At 37.8% G+C, this 22,542-nt stretch overlaps 1 protein-coding gene across 5 annotated transcripts in view; it reads left to right on the top strand.

Annotated features, from left to right (window-relative positions):
* Positions 1–181: 181 nt before the first annotated feature.
* CNTN5 (contactin 5) overlaps positions 182–22,542 on the top strand; it is a 723,743-nt gene continuing 701,382 nt past the window's right edge. The window contains exon 1 of one of the 5 annotated variants that reach the window (XM_061457841.1): positions 182–431. The gene's annotated coding sequence lies outside the window, so the exon portion shown is untranslated. Of the gene's footprint in view, positions 432–459; positions 565–22,542 lie in introns of those variants that run through there. The other 4 variants (XM_061457839.1, XM_061457838.1, XM_061457843.1 and 1 more) reach the window with 4 other exon arrangements.

Raw genomic sequence — 22,542 nt, 5'->3', positions numbered from 1 at the left:
GCCCTAGGGCGGGCGGGGGTGTGAGGTGACACACTCATAAATACACATACACGCCGCACATCCATCCACACGCGTCCAGCCAGGGGCGGGCAGAACCTCCACCGCCCCCCGGGAGCAGCCGGGGGAGGTGCCTCGGTCCCCCCGCGGGAGGGGGGACTGTGGGGCCGGGAGGGGCTGTCGGCGCGGATGCCTTCACCTGGGCTCTCCATCAGTGAGTGAGGCGAGGCGCAGAGGAGGAGAGGCGGTCGGGTCTGGAGAACTACCTCTGGATGGTTAAAAGAGAAAAAAAAACAAGCGAAAAACCCCAACTCTGCAATTCTCTGCTCCCCACAGGCTCAGCACCGTAAGGGACTGCTATATTTGAGGCTGTCAGGAGAATGGGAGAGAGAGACTGAGAGTCAGGGCGAGAGAGAGCCGGTGCCACAGCAGCGGTAAGTGTGTTTGCCATTCCCCAAGCCAGGCGCTGATTTCCCTGGTTAGACTTTGGAGTGTGTGTGCGCGGTTTATTTCTTGCAGTATCCATCGCAGCATCTCTGTGAGCAGTCTGCTGCGAAGCCAGCAATGGTGAGAGATCCCATTTTTGGGCTCCTACTGCAGGTTTATGTGTTTTGCTTTTTGTTTTGAATCTTACGCTGAAATTGTTGTCATAATTGAGCAGAAAAGTTGAAGCAGAAATTACTGTGATGTACTGCATGCTTCTTGTCATTTAACTAGCTAGCAAACTACTGCAGTGAATGAGTTATGAGGAGAAATGTGAGGCTTTTAGAACAAATACATACTTCAGAGAAAGAATGCCTGTTTTAATGTGCTAATTTTTTATGTTTGGGAGAGCTATCGTGCCAGTGCTTTAGGGGGAAACAGAAAATAACCTGGCGTGATAAGTTTATAGTGCTGCACTAAAAGTTGTGTTGTTAAGGAGTTCAGAATGGTACTTGGCTTTGGGATAAACAATTATCTTCTGAATTAGAGAAGTACGGTGCATGGACTGTTCTCTGCTGACAGGCAGAGGAGATAGAATTACATAAAGATGCAATGATTTTCCCTCTCGGATGCGAGGACAGTGCATAAGACTGTGTGGAATGCCTGTGAGCTGGTGAGAGGATGGACTGAGTTATTTTCTGAAACAAATAATGAAACTGTGGTTTTAAGAATCTCTATCTCAGTAAAGAAAAATCTGCATCCGTTACTTTATTTGTACTCCTTCAGCTGTTTAGTTCCATTCTTGTTGAACACTGAGGAACTTCATAGAACAGAACTTATACAAGGTGGTATAATGTGACTGTTTAGCACCAAAGTTTTCTGTGTTGCAGTATTTCAGAAATTTGAAGTTTTTGCGAAGCTTGATTTTTTTTTTTTACGTTAAAAAGTAATACTTTCCATGAATGCCACATTTTCAGTAGTGTTTTTTTGATGGAGGAACCTGACCCCAAATTTTTCTAAGGAGTTACAGCATTCCCCTAGTGAGCTTTGGATGAGACCCTGAAGTTTGAAAGTACAAATAAATTACAAGCTCACTGTTACCCAAAAGCTAAAGGGGATTCCTGATAATTAAAATATGGATGACATTTTCCAATTAATAAAAGTGCAATTAATTCCTGTTGAGTTATAGTAGAACTCCTTCAGAAGTACTTTATGGCAATCAATACTAATGCAAGATCAGTTCATGATGATTAATATTATTACAGTGGATATCAAAAGAATTAGCAATAATTGGGCCATTATTTTAAAGTGCTATCAAAATAACAGAATTTGTAAAAATATATTTTCATAAATTGTTTTTAATTACTTTAGCATTTATCTGCAAAGTTTCAAGTAAAAACCTCTTCATATTTCTGTCTTGTTGGGTGGGAAGATACTTGTTTACTAGTGAGGTACACTAAAGGAAGAGAGAAAACTGAGACATGAACTATGGTAAGTGAGGATTATTTCACGTACAGTGGCCCTCTGTGGCAATATACTTTTAACTATGTGAGTGATTAAGAGATGTGGTTAAGAAAAAAAGGTATTGGAAGGCAACAGACATGCAAAGAAAGGAGGATGAAGTGTTAAGCATACTTGTAGGTGGTAACAGCTAAATAGTTTTGAAAGTGGAGTATTCAACATACACTTCTTTTTCTTACTCTTATAAGGCAGATGGCCATGAAAAAGTCAGAACTAGCAGAGCATGAAGATAGCTACAGATGGGTTGGAGACTAAGAGAGTAGATGTTAGGTTTGTCGGTCAATATGAAACTGAAAGTCATACTTTGAATTCTAGGTTAAAATGTCAGGGGAAAGAATCTTAATTTCATTTTATATGAGGGCAGATGTATTAAGAATGAAAACAGCAAAAATCTGTCTGGCTGAATTAATAGCTGAGAACTTGAAAGAAAGAATCTTTGAAAACAGATTTTGAGGAAAAATATCCTAGCAGCTAAGATAAAAGATGTGATTAAAAACTCTGCTGTTAGGAAATAATAAAGGGCAACTTTAAGAAATGAGTAACTTAGAGGATCGTCAGCACAGATTCAATACAGGAAGGTCATGACTGGCAAATTTGCTTGAGTCCCCTGAATAAGTTGCTGACATGGTAAACTATTGGGGAATCAGTGATACGATTTATGGGGGCTTCAGAAAATGTCCAGTGTTCTGTGCTCTGCAATTATCGATTTGGAAGGTAAGTTTTGGAAGGAGTGCTGGAATGAATTCAAACCTGACTTAGAGATAGGGACCAGAGGGTGTCAGTAAAGGTAAAGAGCTCTAGATGAAAGGAGGAAGTTAAAACTATGAGGCTTTCAGTGAGAGTCTGAGATCCAGTTTTCTTTCTTGCTTGTTATAAAGCTGGCAGGCATGTTCAAAAAGAATAAGTCTGATTTGCTAGCAATCCAAGAAAATCTGTTCTGCTGAAAAGATTCAGTATACTGAAAGTTTTCTGATTAGGTTAATAATAGGAATTATTTTTTAAGTATTTAATGCAACTTTTTATTAAAGACATCATGGAAAACTAGAAGAATGTACATGTCAAGGGGGTGGCATTGAATCATCTGAAGTGATTGGTTCAGTGGCATTGAAAAAAAAAAGTGGTTCTTCTGAATTACATTTTTCTTTCTGCATGTAGCCTGCAACAAAGATCTTAGCTCCTCTGAATTCACTGCATAATTTGCCACTGTTGGTCTGCTCCCTCCATATGTTCCTGCTAACTGCTTCTGCATTGTACTTTCTCTCAGTCTCATAACCACCTCAATCATTTAAACAATTTCCCATACTGTAAGATACTAAACTGAAATGCACCGCAGTTTATACTACACTCTTAATTCCTGAGAATCAATGTCAAATATATGTTTGCTTGTGAATATTTTATTGTTAGGTGTTTCGCAGAATTTATCTTCGTCCTTCTGTGCATAGGCTCTGTGATGCATTTTTCAGGGTCTGTTACACTCTGTATTAACAACTTAGCACTTTACAGGGGGAAAATGCTCTGTCTGGAAGTGATGGAGTCCCTACAGAGCTTTATCTTCTGAGCAGTTCTGATCAATAACACTACATTAGGGGCCAGTGCCTTTAAAAAAAAAACAAAACACAAAATTGTTAAAATTTTGGAAGATAAATATGTTCTGATTTTACTTATATTTAAGATTTCAAAGCTCATGTATATCTGTGTTTATACACACACATATACCATATATGCGAGAAATGATCCTGTGTCTTTGCAAGCTGGAATAGAAGCAACAGTAACACTTTCTAGTTAGTGGAAGGAGGAGAGTTCAGGATGATTTTTCACTATACTTTATAAAGGCCACAGATCAAGTTTTAGGTGCAAGTAGATATATAACAAGGGAAGATGATGTCAGGTTCTGTATGCTGTGAATATAATAAAGCTTTAGAATTGCCATCCATGTTACAGCTGATGTTCTTGATCACACATGCCCATACTTATTCTGTGTTGTCATCCACTCAGGCTAGTTCTAAGTTTACAGAGCCATAAGGTTATGTCAGAATGACAGTGCAATTCATCCTGTCATGCAGTAGTTACCAACACCATAGTTCACCTCTTTACATCTCTTTCAGGACCAAACTTACATGTCATTCTCGGGAAAAATTGATAACCCTTCTCCATTGCCATACCTAGAAATAGAAAATGCATCAAACTCTTTCCGTCCATCAGAAACGTCTTCGGGGAGTTTCCTTTTTCAGTATGCTCTTAAAGGTTTTATTGTAAATTGAGTTAAAACATGATGATATCTTTAGAGAACCTTTTGCTGCTGGAACTAAAAGCAGACAAACATTGAAGGTAGTTCATTGCAGTTACTGAGAGGGGTAAAGGATCACAACTTTCCGTTCAATACACAGGGAGTGTGACTTCAGCCTCCTCGTGAGTGAGAAATTCTCAGGTTTTAATAGTCAAAAGTTTAAGATTTGCTACATGTCCAATGGGACTCCTAGACTGAAAATCATTTTGATAAAGACTAAATGTATGGCTTTCTAGATGATGTCGTATCAGATCAGTCTTATGGGTTTCTTCCCTTACCAAATAACATCACTTTTATAGAATTCATGAACCCTGTTGTATTTTTTATGGGTTTTATAGTCTTTATTAAATATGTGAGGGACATTGCGCTGTGGCTGTAACATTCTTGCTATAGATTGTAACCAGCCTGCTGTAGCAATGCATTCAATGAAGAGTTCTAGCTATGCAGATAGGCAGGGAAATAAGAAAGACTTTGTGGTCATAGTATCTGAAGAAACTAATCTAACAGCGTAACAGCCTCATAATATTTTTTTGAGAATACATTTGGGTGCTAAACTTGAAAAGTTGCAATTCGTGCTTAGCCATAAAAAGACATATCTAGGTGTGCTTGTTGCAATAGTCCCCACCAAAAATGTGCTTTAAAACATAGTAATTGGCAAGGAGCTTAACAGAGATTTACTTTTGAAAAGGTGGTTACTTGGTACTTGTTTAAGTACACATGCATTATCACTTCTGAAAGATGACCATTTATCCCCATTAGCTTACTGCACAGTCTTCTGTATGCTATCTCCTCTGAGTTATTTGCATGTCTCCACAGAGACCTGGAGTGTGATGAGCAAAACCTCCTGAAAATTAGTCAATAAAGTCACGGTATATATATTTCACCTCTTCTTCTGAGATGGTTCTCACACAAAACATTTTCCAAAAGCTTAGTATTAGAGACATTCAGAAAAAAAAAAAAAAAAGAAAAAGACACATTCTGGACATGCTGGAACACTTTTGTGACATTCAGCTCTGTTAGTTTGGCAGAGTCATTCAGCTTTGTCATGTTCATATCACTGTGATGTAGCCATTTATCTTTGCATTTATTCATGTGATGGCTTGGACAGGGGACAAGGTGGACAGATTCTCAAATGGATGGAACAGAAAATACTAAAAATTTCATGAGCTGTCTTGTTCGTCTATAGAAATTTCCGTATGCCTAGCAAACAAAAATATGTTTGTATTTCAGACTAGCATTTGAAGTGCTGGACATAGAGACACTTAAATGTTTAAGTCAAGTTTATTTTTTCTATGCTTACTGATTTCTTTTCTGCAAGCATTTGCTGCCTGGAATATTATACTTACATAGTCCACTTTGTGGACCAAGTTAATGATATTAAACTTTGTATCAAAGGTTGCATATGCACACTTTCAAAATTGAAAAAAAATCAGACGTAGATCTGTACCTACTATTTATGTTACAGTTGCTGTACAGTTGACCGATTGTATATATAAATTGTAGATTTTTCTAATACAGCATCACTTATACATGCATCTATTTACATATATTTACAAAAATGCTTATGTCACTTTAAAATGCAGTTGCCCAACTGTCTTAATTCACATCACAAGTCCATACTAAATAGTATTTAGATTAGAACTCTGATTGTCCTGGAAGATTTGTTGCTTTATTAGCAAGGTCCTCTGACTCCATTATAAACCTTATCATTATCATCATCATAGCAACTAGGCACTGTAATCATAAATCAAGATTGCATTGTACTAGGAGCTGTGAACACAAAATGGTCCCTGAATCAGGGAACGTATGTCTTAACTCAAAAGCTCTTCCCTTTTTGCTGTTCTTTGTGACCTTTGAAAAGCTTACATCTAAGGGAAGATATCTGTGTTTCACAGCCATGCTACCATGATCATATACAGATTTCTTCAAGATCACCTCCCACAACAGAAAAAAAACCAAGATACAATCTGCAACACTATGACGTGTAATGATCACACATACGTGCTGTAAAATGTCTTGCAGATTTGTCTGAAGACTGTACCAGCAGTCCACAATTACTTCTGAAATGCAGACATTTTAGACACCTTTTCTGAATTAATTCAGTCTTCAGATTTCCAAAATCTCCTGCAGATCAAATCTTGTGAAAAACAAGTATATGGACTTCTGCATGAGATTGTATTAGAAGATATATTCTCCTTGTTAAAACTTTTTAATTGTTTTTGTCAATCCAAAAATCATGAGTTAAAGCAGGTAATGTACTCACTCCTGTGCCATGGCCGTGTTCTTTGTTCGGTCTTTGACTCCTGCAATTCTGAGGTGATACAAGTTCTTGATTTCTCAGTTTCATGCTATGCAAGATGCTCAGAATGTGCTTACTTGACTATAACGTGTGCAGTGTCATGTTTTATTGCTTACATAAAACTCAGGGAGTCTGGGAATAAAGCCATGACTTCTCTGATGTCATAGCATCGCTTTGATGTGTGTGTGCACAGCTTCTCAATTCAAAATCAGTTGTGTAGTGTTTCCTCTGCCTGGATTTAGGGGATGCAGGTTGGGCGTTGAAATAGCTTCAAACCGAGAAAGACTGTTACATGGCTTTGATAAGAGGCATAATTGAAGACATAGAACAGATCAGATACCAAGGGAGAGTAATATACTAAAGAGGACCATCCACACACAAAGAGATAATTTGGAAAACATGATATATAGCTGAAATGTCTGCAGTCTTGTTTTCCCCCTTGCATATCACAACTGACTGATTGCTAACATCTAAGTACTTATTTGCCTTATCAATCACTTTGTGCCTGAGTCATTCACTGATGGGCATAATCCTCTGTTTGTGACTTCACGGGGCATCTCTTGAGGAAATTTGAATGTCATCAGCAGCAAATTGAGACATTACTGTGAAGGCATCAGGTAGGAGGAACATGTTTGCACAAGAGGCATATTAATCAACAACAGGAGAAAATATGCAGCATCAAAGCAGCATAATTCAGTGGAATTTGGATTAAATTCTTGCATAAGTTCTTGCAAGAAGTACCTACTTGCAAACTAGAAGCAAGACAGTTAGACTGATTGATCAAGACCTTAAAAAAGCAAAGCCCTCTTGTAGAAAACAAATAAAGGTTAAGCAAGCTGAGAAACATTGTGTATAAAAGTACTAAAGATTATACGCTTAAAAGGTCATTTACCACCAGAAGTTACTTGTTCAGAAATCTGCTATCTCTGTAAATTTTCATTAACAGTTCACAAACTACTGTCAAGATTCCTGCGGTCAGTCTTTGCAAAATATATCCTTTGCAACGTCATGACTTTAGTTGTAAAGGAATGTAAAGGAATTTGCTAAGGATTTCTTTTAAAGATGCAAAAATATGTTGAAATTATAAACAATGTGTGCATGATTATATAGCATTATAGGATCTGCAAATGTGAATAAGGTATGAGACAAAAAGGAAGCTATCATAGTTTTTTGGTTATTTTGCTTCAACAGAAAATAATTACATGTATTCATATGTGACATTGGCATTTAAGAAATTATGGTGAGTTGAACACTTAATATTTACTAAAAATACTGTCTATTTCAACAGCAGTGTGCTAGTTTTGTGTGTTACGTCAGAATTCAGACAAGATAGCAGGCTGCATTGTGGAGACTGGTTTAAAGTCAAAAGAATGAGGGTTGTGAGAAACTCTCCAGAAACTGTAATGGGAGTGCTTGCTTTTTACAGTCTACAGGAGCGTAACTAAGCAGCTTAGGGGATCCCAAGTATTTATCTAAAAACTACCTGTAGGTGGTATAATAAGATCTGGAATATTTTGTCAGTGAAAGAAACAGACTATAAACAGCTATATGCAAGGCAGTGATTTTGGAGTTTCTGTGATTATTTCTGGTTTTATTATAGCATTATGATGAGGAAGCAGAGCAAAGCAAATACGAAGGTTTACCTTTTATTTGGCCTAATGCTGTTCTTTGAAGTGGCTGAGAAAAACTCTATCCATTGACTTGAAAATAAAAATTAATCTAAACAAAACTAACTTCCAGGATCAAGAACACTGGAAATAGTGTTACTTTACTTCTTTATACCATACAACAGATTTAAAGGCACCTCAATGATACAGGAAGAAATCCTTTTTCCTTCTGTAAAAAAACAGGCTAACACTTCAGTCAATAGAAACTTGTAGACTATGGACAGAAGGTCCTGTCATAGGAGATTTTCATTGCTTTTATTGGTATTAATTTTTATTTGGAATTTATTAGTTACTAGTGTATAAAAATATTTTTGAATTTTGTGACTTTAGTTATAAGTTTTTTGTTAATGCGGTCTATTGCCATTTTTCTTTGTTTTACTCATCACCTGAGATTTTCCCATGTTATCTTGCATGAAATTAGTTTTCGCAATTTGTATGCTTGATTTGCCTTTTCTGTAATTTGGATTTTACTGCCAGTGTAAGACAAAGAAGGAGATGAGGGAAGTATTGAAAACACAATCCTTCTATCACTCCCATTGCCATGTATAAAGACAGCAAATAAATGTATTTTGTTAATGCAGTGAAGTCGGAGTCCTTGTGGCTTGAGTTACATTAAAGAGACTCTATAGCACTCCAAGGACTGCCAAATTAGATGATGTTGAGGGAAAAGAAAGAAAAAAGAAATAAGAAAAAGGCACTTTCACATAAAATTCACACCACATTTAACAAGCTTAAGGGAAAAACACTTGCCCAAAGCTGAAAGCACAGGTCACTACAGGTTGAGTTTAAGAGCCAGGCTTTTCACTGAGAGGCTGTAAGCATGGGTTGGATAGTACAGGAATGATGGGGACCATGTGGTCATGAATCACCTTTTCTCTGCTCATTAATAAGTGGGGGGAGAAGGGGAAATTCCACATAAATTATTCCTCTTCTGTGTCACAGACCTGAAATACAAATGGAAAAACTCTTCTTTTAGGGAGATGGAGGGTCCAACACCACACACAGAGAACACTGGTTTGGGTTATTGAGGTTTCTTGATACACTGGGTAGAGACTGTAACCTGAACACAGCTGGGAATCAGAGGTCTTGTGCTTATTATGCTGTCAAGTTGTATTTATCCTAAAAATACCATAGAAATCCTTATGACATGTTCTGAGTATAGAGTAGCTCTTTTATATCTATATTTGCTCTCACTCAAAGCATGCATTTAGAGAGTGTGTCTTTAAATACCGTGAAAGGCAGTTGACCACATTGGCTACTAGCAACTGCTGACTGCTGCTTTTTTTAAGTTTATGCACATCGCTTACACTTCTCATTGTCTTTCTCCATTGCCATGATATGGACATATCCTTACATTTGCCTTGTAATTGCAATTGGGCTTTTGTGGCTAAGCCTTGCTCAGAAGGCCCCAAAACCATGCAGAGCTAAATTCCGTGCTGACCTGCCTGCTCATTTTGAGATGGCTCCCCCACCTGCAGCCCTCAGCTCCTACTATCCTATGAAGCATACCTGGCCACTTTCAGTGACAGAGAAATTCTAGGCTGGATTTTAAGTCTGCTACCATATGTATTCTGGCCATGCTAGCGACAAGCAGGGCTGCACAAAAATTACCCATTTTTGTTCAGTAAGTGTCCATCTGCAGCAATGATGATTTTCTTCCTAAATATTTTATTCTTCTGTGAATGTGCAAAAATGTGGATTTTTTTTTCCCCTGCCAGTTCTGCTGACAAGCAGAACTTTTTCATACAGCTCTATAATTAGGCTCCAGAGTCCTGCAGAGACACACAGCAGAGTAGTAGGCTTTATATTCTGTGACACTCAAAAGTTGCAGTTCAAAGATGTGTGTGCTTACATCTATCCCGCCTCTTTGCATGCTATAACTAATCTCTTCCATTTCCTTTGGATTTGTCCCCCTGTGTCTAACAAAAATTAGAATTTTGAGTGTTTCAGTTTCTAAATTGCAAATCGGTACTCGACCACTGTGTGAAAGTTTGACAGGATGGAACAGAATTTACTATCATCATTGAAAAGTCCAGTTTAAGAGTCTTGCATTTATTCAAGCTGTGCAATGAAACTGTTGCACTTTATATCAAAACAATTAATTGTTGTGGTTTCCATCACTGTACAGAGGTCCTGATCGCAAAGCCCAGCAATTAGTGTTTATGTGATACTTCTATCAAGAAATAGATCACTTGTAGAAGTTGCATGTGGATCATCATACAATGTTGTTGCATGGCCTTTGGGGAAACCTTAAATTTTTTCCCTTAAGGTAACCTTCAAATTAATATGTTTTAAAGCACACTATTTTAGAGAACATGAATCTTTGCTGCTAGATTCTGCAGGTAGCCTCAACAGTAAATTAGTAACAGTAGTTATACTTCCTAAAGATGTTCATAATCTGGGATTTCATAACTAGTAAACTTCTATTCAAGCTATTTGAAAATAGGGAGTGATATGATTTGTTTAGCTTTGTATTTGTGCAGTTTGGAGAAAAAGAGAATCACAGCTTATGCTTTATCACTGTTACAGCAGAGAAGAACATTTCCTGTCCTTAGCTCATTCTTAGAGGTTTAATTAATAATGTAGACAGTTGAGTCTGCCTGCTAGGACTAAAATAATTAGCAGAGAGTAAACAAACACTTTATGTTTCACTTTATGAATGGTGTGGTGCCACTTTAAATATTTAATGTTTTGAGCTCAGTGACCAATCAATTCTTGCCAGGTGCCAGGTTGCAGCAACAGACTGGGCAAGAAAGCCCAGTTGCGAGCAGAGGTAGGCTCCCATAACCACTTTCAACCAGCAAGGGTTTCAGGAAATGGAAGAAGACCTAAAACAAGTGCTAAAAAAGAGGCTATGAAAATGTAGAAGTTTTTGGAAAAGGAGTGGTAAAAAAACCCAGAGAGGAGCTGGTAGAGTGCAGTTTAATGCAGCTCAATAACTTAACTAGACTAAGTTAGAGCTCCATATGAAATCCTACAGGAGATAACTGTCTCATGCAAATTTAAATCTCAGCTGGTGACTTATTCTCATTTCTTTGTATATTCAGGGCAAGAAAAGCTAAAAAATATCCTTCTTAGTAAAATTTACTGACTTTTTCTCATTAGTATTGGTAGTCTGGGGAAAAGAAAACCCAGACTGCCTGCAGAGTACACAAAGCTTATGTGCTGCGTGTGCTGAAAGCCAGCACTAGGTTGGAGTTTTGACTTCGGGAGCCATACATACATGATCTGAGCAACTTCATACACAATCTTAAACTGCACATATACTTAAAAACGACTTTGACTGCAATTTAGTTAATTTTAGGTGAAGTCCTGAACACATACCTTTAAGAAGGGAATGCTCATTACACCTAATCTTTACTTTATACCATGGAACATTACATTTGGTATTAAAGGAATTTTGTATTTTTGTCTATCTGAAACATTTAAAAAGCATACTCCATAACCTTAAAAAATCTCTTCAGTTCTGTGGTTTGTCTTGTAAACCGGAATGCTTCTTCTCTTTTTTCTTGTTTTCAAAGTCGCAAAAATATCGACAATCTGATAAATACTAATTTTAAACAAGGTTTTTGACTCAGTCAAATGTAATTCACTCTCAACAGCATAAAATATTCAGAAAATCACTTTTCCATTTTTTTTTTTTTTTTTTCTGGAGACTAGATGGAGATGCAACCAGTACATGTGTGACTGGTGAATATTGTTTTCTGGCTGCTGCACCACTCAGAAATGTCTACAATGTTTTTTCACTGTGCCCACTTTGATCAATTAGCTCTTATTACTGCAGCCCACAATGAGGCTCCTGAGCTACAACTCAGGGCAGTTTTCACATCCAACACTTTTACTAATGACAGTCATACTTGGAGAGAGCCTTGCCCAGTTTTCATATTTCATACCTAATATGCAGAGTTGACAGAAACCCCACAAAACTGCCTGCCAACCTGTTGCGTTTGCTACAAAAGCCACTCTGCAATGATTAATATGGATCCCCGCTGTGCCATTTGTGTAGGGTTATTTTCCAGAGAAAGATCAGGCTTCAGTTGTTTTTTGCAGTAGAGCTTGCTGCTGTCAACGTTTTAAAAGCCATGCTTCAAGTCCTTTGCCATATGAGTAGAAAAAGTTTCCTGGAAGTGTGCTCTTAAGTGACGGATACAGGCTGTGGCTTGGGGGAACTGCCTCCATCTCATCCTCATGCTGGGCTGAGAGGCTTTTCACCTGTCAGTGACACACACCAATGCAACAACACTGAAACATTAGATGTATGTGTCACCATCACTATTCTTTTTCTCCTTTGGAAGCAATCAATAAAACACCAAAATCATCTAAGAAAAAGGGAGACTTACAGGAGCTTTTATATGAAGTGATTTGATTTTTTTCATTTATTTATAACAAGCATCAATGGCAACATTTGGATGCTTGTTAACGAAAATCTGAAGATGGATGTGAAAATGTAAACACTTTGTTCAAACATTTTGTTTCTTTACAATTGTTTTTGTTGTCCAGATTCAAAATATTCTCTTGATATATTGAAAGTAAAATTCCATTCTTTACTGGGATTTTATTAGTGACTATCACAAACCTGGAAACTCTATTTTTAATCCAGTTCAACTACTAATTACTGGTTCCGAGCAACCAGGGACCTCATTTTCACAATATGTCCATTCTCCCATCTGTAGAAACTGATGCAAGCATAAGGAAAGGGGTCAGTTACCTATTCTGCTCTTCATGGCTTTTTCCGTTACACAGAAACCTCTAAAACCAGCAGCAAAAGCCAGTTTGAACAGATCACTTTGTTACCAAGGTAATAAAATCCATGAGCTTCCAGAATAAGCAGATTTCTTGTGTGATATTTAGTGTTCGTGGCTGACTAGAAAAAAATAAGGGTAACAGCTTTTTGTAGCAAATAAGGTACTCATCTTTTGGAATAGCAATTTGCATCATTTTTGCAGGACCTGTACTAGATGAGGGGTGAATCAAGGAGGGGAGAAAATGATCTTTGAGTACCCAAGATGGACAAGTCCAGTGCATTTGTATTTCAAACAGTAATTTCACACATATGTGTGTATGAGTGCCCAGGGAAAGCTGGTGTGTTTGGGTTTTGGTTTTGTTTTTTTTTTCCAGAATTGTAAGCAAAATTCAAAAAATTCTGAACTGTGATTGTTGTGATTTCTGAGATATGTCTTAGCAGTACAGGAGGCTGACCAGCTAGGAAGCAGTTGGTTTGCAAGTACTCAATCTCAGTTGGTATTTTGTTTGTGTTATTCGTAACCTCTGCTATTAGTGTATAAAAATATGACTTGAACTTTTGATTAATGTGTTTTTTACTGTACCATTAAGTTTGTCGCAGCATGGGGAGATTCACAAACATAACAATATTTTCCTCTCTCCAAATACAAATAAACTATTTTGTGTGTGCATCCTCAAGGACTTGCATCCTGAAATACATTTATGGAAGTTAATGTTCAGGGAATATTTCTGGGAAAATTGTACTAAGTCATGTCAGGGCTTATATTGCCAAGGTGCTGAATTTGGGGGAAAACAATTGATTTTAGTGGGCACAAAATATTCCTCCAGCTAGTGTATGAAGACACAGGAGAGCTTTGGGCTGAATCAAAATGCCTTGCTATTAAAACCTCTGTGGTTTGCAGCCTGCCTACTGTGTGGCTGTGAGTGAGTTTCTCCCTTTGAACTGAAGTTTTATGAGAGGAATTCACAGCAATGTAAGTAGTGATGATCTTTGTTAACTCTTATCTACCTTGTTTGTCCTGTAGATGAATCTGTATACCTGTTCAAGGTTTTAAAAGATAATGCGATTTATTTGTTTTAATGGGGATTTGTTTGGTGGCTTGTTTTGTTTTTAAATGTTTTAATGACATAGGATTTTGCTGTTCAGTGTCATTTTATTATGCTCATTTTTTGTGTGAACAGTGGTCTGTTGTCATTTGGTCACACACACACTTTTGCTATAGAAGCTGTTCATCAAAGCAGTGACATTTCATTTTAGGACACATTTGGAAAACAGATGTTGTTGTGGTGGTGTTTTGACTTGGGAAATGGGATACAGTGTATGTGAAAGCTGTGCTCAGTCACAGGAATGGAAGAAGTTTGCCTGAGCTCAAATTCCCACACACTTTACAATGAAAATTTCAACCTTCTCTCGCACCAAAATGAGGCTTGCATAATAAAACAAATTAAAGGAAGCACATCCTCAAACAGTGTGAAGTCAGGCTGAAGAATACACTCATATAGTTCATAGATTTGAGTTTTTAAAGGACTGGATAATTTTATGACCAATAATAACATTTTTAGTTATGCACACTAAGTGAAGTATAATCGGATTTCCTGCTTCACAGCATCAGCTACAGGACCACTACATCACTACAGGGACTGAGAAGAGATGGATTTAGTTACACATACATGCAGGTATTCACACTATTGCACACTCCTCCTTCACACAGCAGTGAATTATGTTGATGCGCACTAGGGGATTTTTTGAATCATTGTGCATAAGCCACTGGCTTTGAATAGTTAAAGCCAACATCTAAATGTCAACAATAGCCATGCAGAGTAACTTTAGTAATGATACTGCATGTGGAGCTTGTGAAAACTGTGGGCATTTTGTCCATTTTGCAAATATCAGCAGGTCTGGACCCAGCTGCAGGAGGAAGAGAATGTGTCAAACCATCAGCTCTTACTATTCAAAAGGCTTGTGGGAGTATGAAAAGCTGTGCAAGCTTCAGTCAGTACCAGATGTTGGCCATAGACAGTCAGTAAAACTTGATTGCTAGTTTAGTTGACACATCCTTCACCCTCCCATCATAGTCATTTCAGAAATCAACAGGAATAAAAAAAATAGGTGTCTATAGCATGGTTGCTACTTTTAAAGTATTTTTTTAGTGACGGTGTAGGTGAAAATTAAAAATTTATTTGAAAATCCAGAGGATAATTACTGCAGGGAATGTCCAGGCAATGAGTATAATGAAGTGGCATACTGGGCCTCTTTCTATTTTAGTATTTTTCCCAGCATGCTGTATGCTCTCTACACTGGAATGTGAATCTATGGAAAAATGGACTAATTAATAAGTTTATTAAAGGTATCATATATCACTATCAGCACTTTCAACTACCAGAATATGGTCTAGAAACCTTCTTTAGCACTTTGTCTCACTGTGTAGAGCAAGAGAGTTAAGCACCAGCAAGAAGCCAATTAAAATCTATATGTTCAGCATGCAGATTTCTAGAGTGTGCCAGAAGCAATCAGTGATGTCAGAGACAAGTCCTATATCTGACCAGGGGCACCAGAATTTGACACAGTCATTCACAATGCATATAACTTTTGACAGTTCTGGTTTTAAAATTAAAGTGTAACACTCATTCTGTTAAAATGCAGGAGGATGAATTTCATTACTGGACTATCTCTGTGGTTAGAGCCACTTCCCAAGTGTGAGTTGTGGATTCATCTTCATGAGGAGCTGGGGGGAATGCAAAAGCACAGGTGTGTTGACGTGGAGTAGTTAGTGGTCCCTGATTGTTCAGAGAGGAATTAGCTGCTCTCTGCTGAATGGAGGCAGAGCACACGCTAGAGAAAGCTTCATTGCTGCTAATAATTGAATCACTGAGAAGGAGTCCTTAGTTCTGCTGCCACTGCAGCATCTGCTAAACAGAAAATAATGAAACAGCCAGCAGTGGATCCAAGCATTCCATCCTGAACCTTAAGTCTCTATGGTCCAACCCTGTTTGATTCAGTTTATCTGCAATTCCAGCTCCATTTGTTTTAGAACTAATAAGGAAAGATGAAAGTGAAGAACTGCACTTACCAAGTGAAAAACTGCAGTTCTGTCCTCTAATAGATTACCCTTTCACAGATCACCTTGTCCCTAGCCAGCTTGCCTACACTCTTTTTTAAGTGTGATTGTAGGTAGCACAGTCATAACTGGAAAACCACAGCTAAAAGCATCCCTTTCTAGTGACATTCTGCTCCCCTTACACAATGGGCAATTTGTTCAGAATTACATTATAAACACTAACCACACCAGGAAGTTCAAACTGATAAAGTATGCATTATCTTGCTTAACAGTATTAAAGCAAATAGAAATTATAAGCTGGATCATGCAGGTGATATTGAAATAGTGTGAAGAGTAGCTGACAAGAAGGCAGAATCAGTATAATTATAGAAGAGCCAAAGAGAGTTTTACATTGATGAAGAGCAACACTGATAGATTTGACATCAAGAATTATTTGACTATACATGATGAAACTATTAAAAGTATGTTAAATGGAAAGAAGTAGGTCAGCCTATTATACAGCAAGAGAATACCAAGTGAATCCAGAGAGAAGAGAAAAAGGGGGGGGGGGGGACAGGACAAGGGGGGAAAGGAAGGGGGAAAGATCTGTATAATTTTCTCTGGGCAAGTTTCTGATGAGTCACATTGACAGTATTGGGAGTTTGGGATGTCAAGGGAAAAGCCCTCCTGTTTTCTCTGAAAGGATAAGGAAAAATTGGTCACTGTGTAGATATTTTTCTCAAAGAGTACAAATCACCTCAAAGAGCATGGGGAGAAGACAAATATAGCCAGGGCTCCATGCTGCCCGAGTACTAGCTTTTTAACCTAGCTGGCCAATATGATAAGCTAGTGTTTGTCCCCCCCTTCACTGGGCTGCAGTGGTTTATCTGCTCCCAAGCTGCCACCTCTGGGTAGCTATGAAAAGACTAATGGGAAATAAAACAACTTGTAGAGGTGAAAGGGAAATCTTCCTCCATTTCTTCAGAAATCTGAAATGTCAAAACCACATTCTTACCCTTGAGCATTCTTACTCTTTTATTTATTTTTTACCTTAGCCACTAGCGATCTAAAACTATAAAAATGCATGTGTCAGGTCAGTCAGGACAGACTGGTTTGGGGTTTAATTAATTTTTTAAGTACAATTTTGAAGAAAAAAGGAATAAGAAATAAAATTACTTTTTTTTTTAGATATAAATCAAATAACCACTTTTCCTGAAAAAAAAAAACACCACAAACCAAAAACAAAAAAAAACCACACCCAAAACTAAAAACACACCCTTAACTTTTTTTTTTTCTGTCTGAAACAACATTTAATACTAAAAAGTATTTTTCAGGCACTATTCCTTATCATTTGTCTTGGAAAATAGTGAAGAACCGGAAGGTAGGAGATGACTGAAGCGAGGTGTGTTTAACATGAACCCCAGAGCATTTTATGCTCCTAAAAATGAAATCACATATACTGTATGGAAAAGAATGATATCTGTATGATAATCCAGAGAAAATTACATGAACAGGGGGGCTTTTCCAGCATTTATAGAGGACTTCATTTATACAGAGATAAGAAATACATTTCTTTCTGTAGGATTCAGCATCTGAAAGCATGTTGAGGAAAGATGTCACTATACTCAAAAACCCAAACACATAGGAAAATATGTTTGGAGAATCACTCTGAGAAGACAAAAAGATTAGATAATTATTTAATTTTTTTTCCAACAGAAGTACAAGGAAAGTGTATAAGGTATTCCAGGCTACACGGCCTGAATTCTGTTGAACTCTGTTTTGTGTAACCCAGAACTCTGTATGCTTTTTAGAAAACTGGCATTCCAAATTCGAGGCTCCATTTTTCCTAATTATTACTGATTGCCAAAGATAAAGCAAAGCATCTGGAATAGTACTGGAATTCAAACAAGCCCATGAGCTTTCATTTTATTTTAATTTCTGGATTAAATAGGAAGGGTGAAAGTAAAACAAGTAACAACATGGAAAAGGAGACAGTGTAGCCTAATTACATTATGTTCTTTCAGTTACAGACATATACTAGTTCATTCCATCCAATCTTCTCCTTTATGAGCATCGTGAAAACAGAAATGGGTTTTGTGCATTTGTGTTGGATGTCATTGTAGCAACATCGTTTTCTGTGTACTGCTGGCCCAGAAGATGATGGCCAGTGTGTTACAGGAAGGTTCTACAGTCCATCACAAGGGAAGGAGGAACTGTGCTGGTTTTGGAGGCTTCCTTGAATGTTTTCCCCTCATCTTTGCTTTGTTGTTTCGCACTCGAAAACCAAGGTCATTCCGAGTAAAAAATGTAAGTTTGTTCTTTTTGTATGGAAAGCATAATTAAATTACTGATGCTTTAAAAGACTGAGTTTAGATCCTGCTGTGCAGATTTTTTTTTGTATTGATGAATTCATTTGACATCTGTTTACTACCTAAAATATTGCTGCTATCATCTAATGACCAGACATTCTGGCTCCATTCACCAGAAGTGTCATTCAATAGCTGCTCTTCAGCACTAAATGTTGCATTACACAGAATGATGGAGTATTATGAATTTAATATACTTTAATTAATTTTCTAATGTCAAGATTGAGCATTATGAAGCAGGTGTTCTAGTAAGAGTTAAACATAGTGCATTATCTGTGAAGCAGTTGTACTAAACCAGTTAGAAATGTGGGTGTCGGAAAGCTTTAAAATTCATGTAGGGAGATTATTCTCTGCCCAATCATTTCTATCTAATACAGATGCATGCAAATCTTCATTTCCCCCTACACAAGAATGTTTCAAGAAAAGATGAGTGTTCCTCAGATTTTTCCATTTAATTTGCAAACACTCTACTTTAGCACTCTCTCTGCTGCTGCTGAATGCCAAAAGAAAGAATAAATCCTGCAAGTCAATGAAAACACTACCAGAAGTTGGACTGGCATAAACCACCACATCTTGATGTATGCTACATTATTTTCATGAGGTGTTGGGTTCATTCACTATGCAGTGATTCCACAGTAACTGAATTGGACTGTAAATAAAAAACTTCGAGTTTTTGCTTAAGGAGAAAGAGGCTCAACAGGAGAAAGAGCAATAAATGACTTTAAAAATGAGGTAAGGCCACTGTGTTGCTCACTAATTAATACGATTTGTGTTATGTGCCCTAGTCTTTTTTTTTTTTTTTTGCAGCAGCAGCATGAGAATTTTCCCCTGGGACTTTTGCTCAGAAATGACTGACATCTTTCATGGAAGAAGGAAGGAAAATTATAACATCCTTGCCCTTGAATCAAGGTTAAAGATCTTTAATCTGCATGTGCGTGGTGAAATGTTGAGGCAGGGAACAAGGAGGAACTTGGACAGGGAAGTAAAGTGGGTGGTGATACTCTTTACTAAAGATGTTGTCAGAGAGCTGTGGGAGAAGGCAAGAGGCCTGAGGAGTGACAGGCTTCTTTGCATTTGCCTTTCTGTTAGGTAGGTGGTTTCTGAGCTGTAACTTCAGCATTGAGATCCATCACCCAAGTGTCTAGGTAGTCCATGGGACATGGCCCCACAGTTGCAGTTTGTAACTGCAAGGTAACTTTGTGCAGTTATTGTCATAAGGAAAGGACAGTGAACAAAGCATGATATCTATTTTTTATAAGTCATATGGTAACATCAATGTAAGTGATATATATCTTTGGAGGAATTGGGAGGCATGTAATTTTTTTAATTGGTTTTACTTAGTATTCCTTTATGAAAGAAAATGAGAATTCAGGAAGATCTGAGATTATTTGGTGAGACTGTATAGCTAGTGACACGAAACGTAAATTGACTGGCTTTAACAAAGTCTAAGCTATCAGCAGGTCCCTTTGTCTTCCTTCAGAGGCAGATGATGTCTTTCCACTTTATGTTTTAAACAGGAGTAGCTGATACAGTGTAAAACAGTACATTTAATAAAATATTACTCAATTTATTGCAACTTTATTACAATATTTAATTTAACCTACAGCATGAGAGGGGTTGCTGTGTCCCAGCATGTGTCCTTCATCTAGATTTTATTTCTTACAGTACAGACAGGAAGGTACAGAAGGAAAGCTAGTGGTCAGTTCAGCTGGTAAAGATCTGGGAAGTATTTAATTAACCAGCTGTAGGCAGTTGCTATGTCAGTTTTGAAATTTCACCACAACAATTATAATAATTTGCAAGGGAGTGCAGTCCATTCTGGATGTCTTAATATTCATCTGCTTTTGTCGGTTGGTGCTTCCTTTTAACGCTTTATATTCATATGATAAACCCCAGCATCTGTATGTGCTTTGCAGCCATCTCCGTCAGCCCACTTGTTTGATGCCACCTTTAGAATGACCTCATACTTTACATTAATTATTAATCAATTAAAAAAGAGTGGAATTTATAGTTACACAGCAGATCTGTGCAAAGCAGTTGCATAGGTCTCTTCAGACTCTTTATCCTGAGTTCCAAGGAGGTTTTACTGAATACATGTAAACAAAAATATGTGAGATGCTTTGCTGTAAGGTCACAAGGTTTAAACCTTTCTAGTAGTTCTGTGGCCATTCTAGGTATCCTCAAACAGAGGACTTTTTAAGTGCAGATTGATTTGTTAATTTTCCAGTGTTACGGTGGAAACACTGTAGCAGGGGAAGAAGGAACAGCCTGTGCACACCAAGGAGAGATGGAGTCTACAACACACTTGCTGTGGGAGTTTGGAGAGCCTGGGCCTTGCTGCCTGTGAAACAAATATTGCAGTTACCCATTTTTAAAGTCTTCAGTGACTACAGCTAGAGAAAAGTCATACAAACATTTGCAATACTGAACTGGTGATGTTCAAATCCAGGTTGAGTTACATTGCCTGCTCTCTGTCATGCCTGATACAAAGCCTGGTGAGAAGCATACCAAGATGGATGCCATGGTCTTGATCCACAGCTCACTGAACTCAGTGGAAATACTCCCAGTGAGTTCATTAGGCTTAAATTCCATATATTAATGCTGAATGTTAGCATGTGCTGTATTGTGAATGCTGGCACTAAGGCTGATTTCTGTTCATGAATTCATGTCAAATGTTGCTTCGTTTGTCAAGGCAGTGCAGTGTTTTGTGTACAGATCTATTTTCTCAAAAGCAGGAGAGAAGTGTTTGACAAAAGAAGAGCACGTTCTTCTTCAAGGTGGTAAACCATTTTCAATATGTTGTGAACTATATTTCTTCTGAAATTTTATGATATAGATTTCAGTGTTCACTTACAAGGGTTGAATTCAGAATTTGAAAAATGACCCATAAAAAAATTGCTTTTTAATTTTTTTTTCTGTCCTGTTGTATTTCCTTTTGTATTTTATATTTTTAAGTGGATACTTCAACACTGTAAATCTTCCTAAATGAAGTCTCATGAATTCTGAGATATATGCAGAGAAAGTACCCATGTAAGCAAACAAAAGACGAATGAAAGGTTTCACATATTACTAAATTAAGTGAAAACATTTTTTCTAATTTAAAAAGTATTTTCTTTGTGTTTCATTAACAACTACACAGGGGTTTATTATCTAAAGATAAATAAAAAAGTTAAGGAAAAGAATATACCACCTTTAAGTCTTCAAACAAAAGCTCTTGGTTCCCAATTTAATTGTCATATGCAGTATAACCAAATCAGCATTATATTTAGAATTTTAGATTTAGCTTTTAAAAAGGTGGGGTTTTTTTTAGGATTAAGTTCTGTACAGTTTTGAATAATTGTGTGTGTATACTTACAGCAAGGACAGGCAGTCTGGGAAGAATACAGGGATGTTGTCCGGGAAGCTAGGGACCGGGTTAGGAAAGCTAAGGCCAAGTTAGAATTAAACTTGGTGAGGAATGTTAAAGGTAACAGGAAGGGATTCTTTAGGTACGTTGCAAACAAAAGACAGACTAGGGACAATGTGGGCCCTCTCCGAAAGCTATCAGGAGAACTGTCTACCCTGGATTTGGAGAAGGCTGAGGTTCTGAATGACTTCTTTGCCTCAGTCTTCACTGGCAAATGCTCTGACCACACCACCCAAGTCTCGGAAGGCAGACGCAGGGACTGTGAGAACGAAGACCTTGGACCCACTGTAGGAGAGGATCTGGTTCGAGACCATCTTATGAACCTGAACATACACAAGTCCATGGGACCTGATGAGATCCATCCACAGGTCCTGAAGGAGCTGGCAAATGAAGTTGCTAAGCCGCTGACCATCATATTTGAGAAATCATGGCAGTCAGGTGAAGTTCCTGACAACTGGACAAAGGGAAATATAACCCCCATTTTCAAGAAGGGGAAAATGGATGACCCAGGGAATTACAGACCAGTCAGTCTCACCTCTGTGCCTGGCAAAATCTTGGGGCAGATTCTCCTGGAAGGCATGCTAAGGCACATGAAAATCAACAAGGTGGTTGGTGACAGCCAGCATGGCTTCACTAAAGGGAAATCCTGCCTGACCAATTTGGTGGCTTTCTATGATGGGGCTACAGAACTGATGAACAGGAGTAGAGCAGTTGACGCCATCTACCTGGACTTGTGCAAAGTGTTTGACACTGTCCTGCATGACATCCTTGTCTCTAAATTGGAGAGACATCAAT

The sequence above is a fragment of the Pezoporus flaviventris genome, unplaced genomic scaffold, assembly GCF_033815535.1.
Source record: "Pezoporus flaviventris isolate CSIRO_AGI_PZ_B2104156 unplaced genomic scaffold, CSIRO_AGI_Pfla_v1 ptg000025l, whole genome shotgun sequence".
In the NCBI taxonomy this organism is placed as follows: Eukaryota; Metazoa; Chordata; class Aves; order Psittaciformes; family Psittacidae; genus Pezoporus; species Pezoporus flaviventris.
Note: the sequence above shows the minus strand (reverse complement) of the source record. Positions and strands in the feature narration are given on the sequence as shown.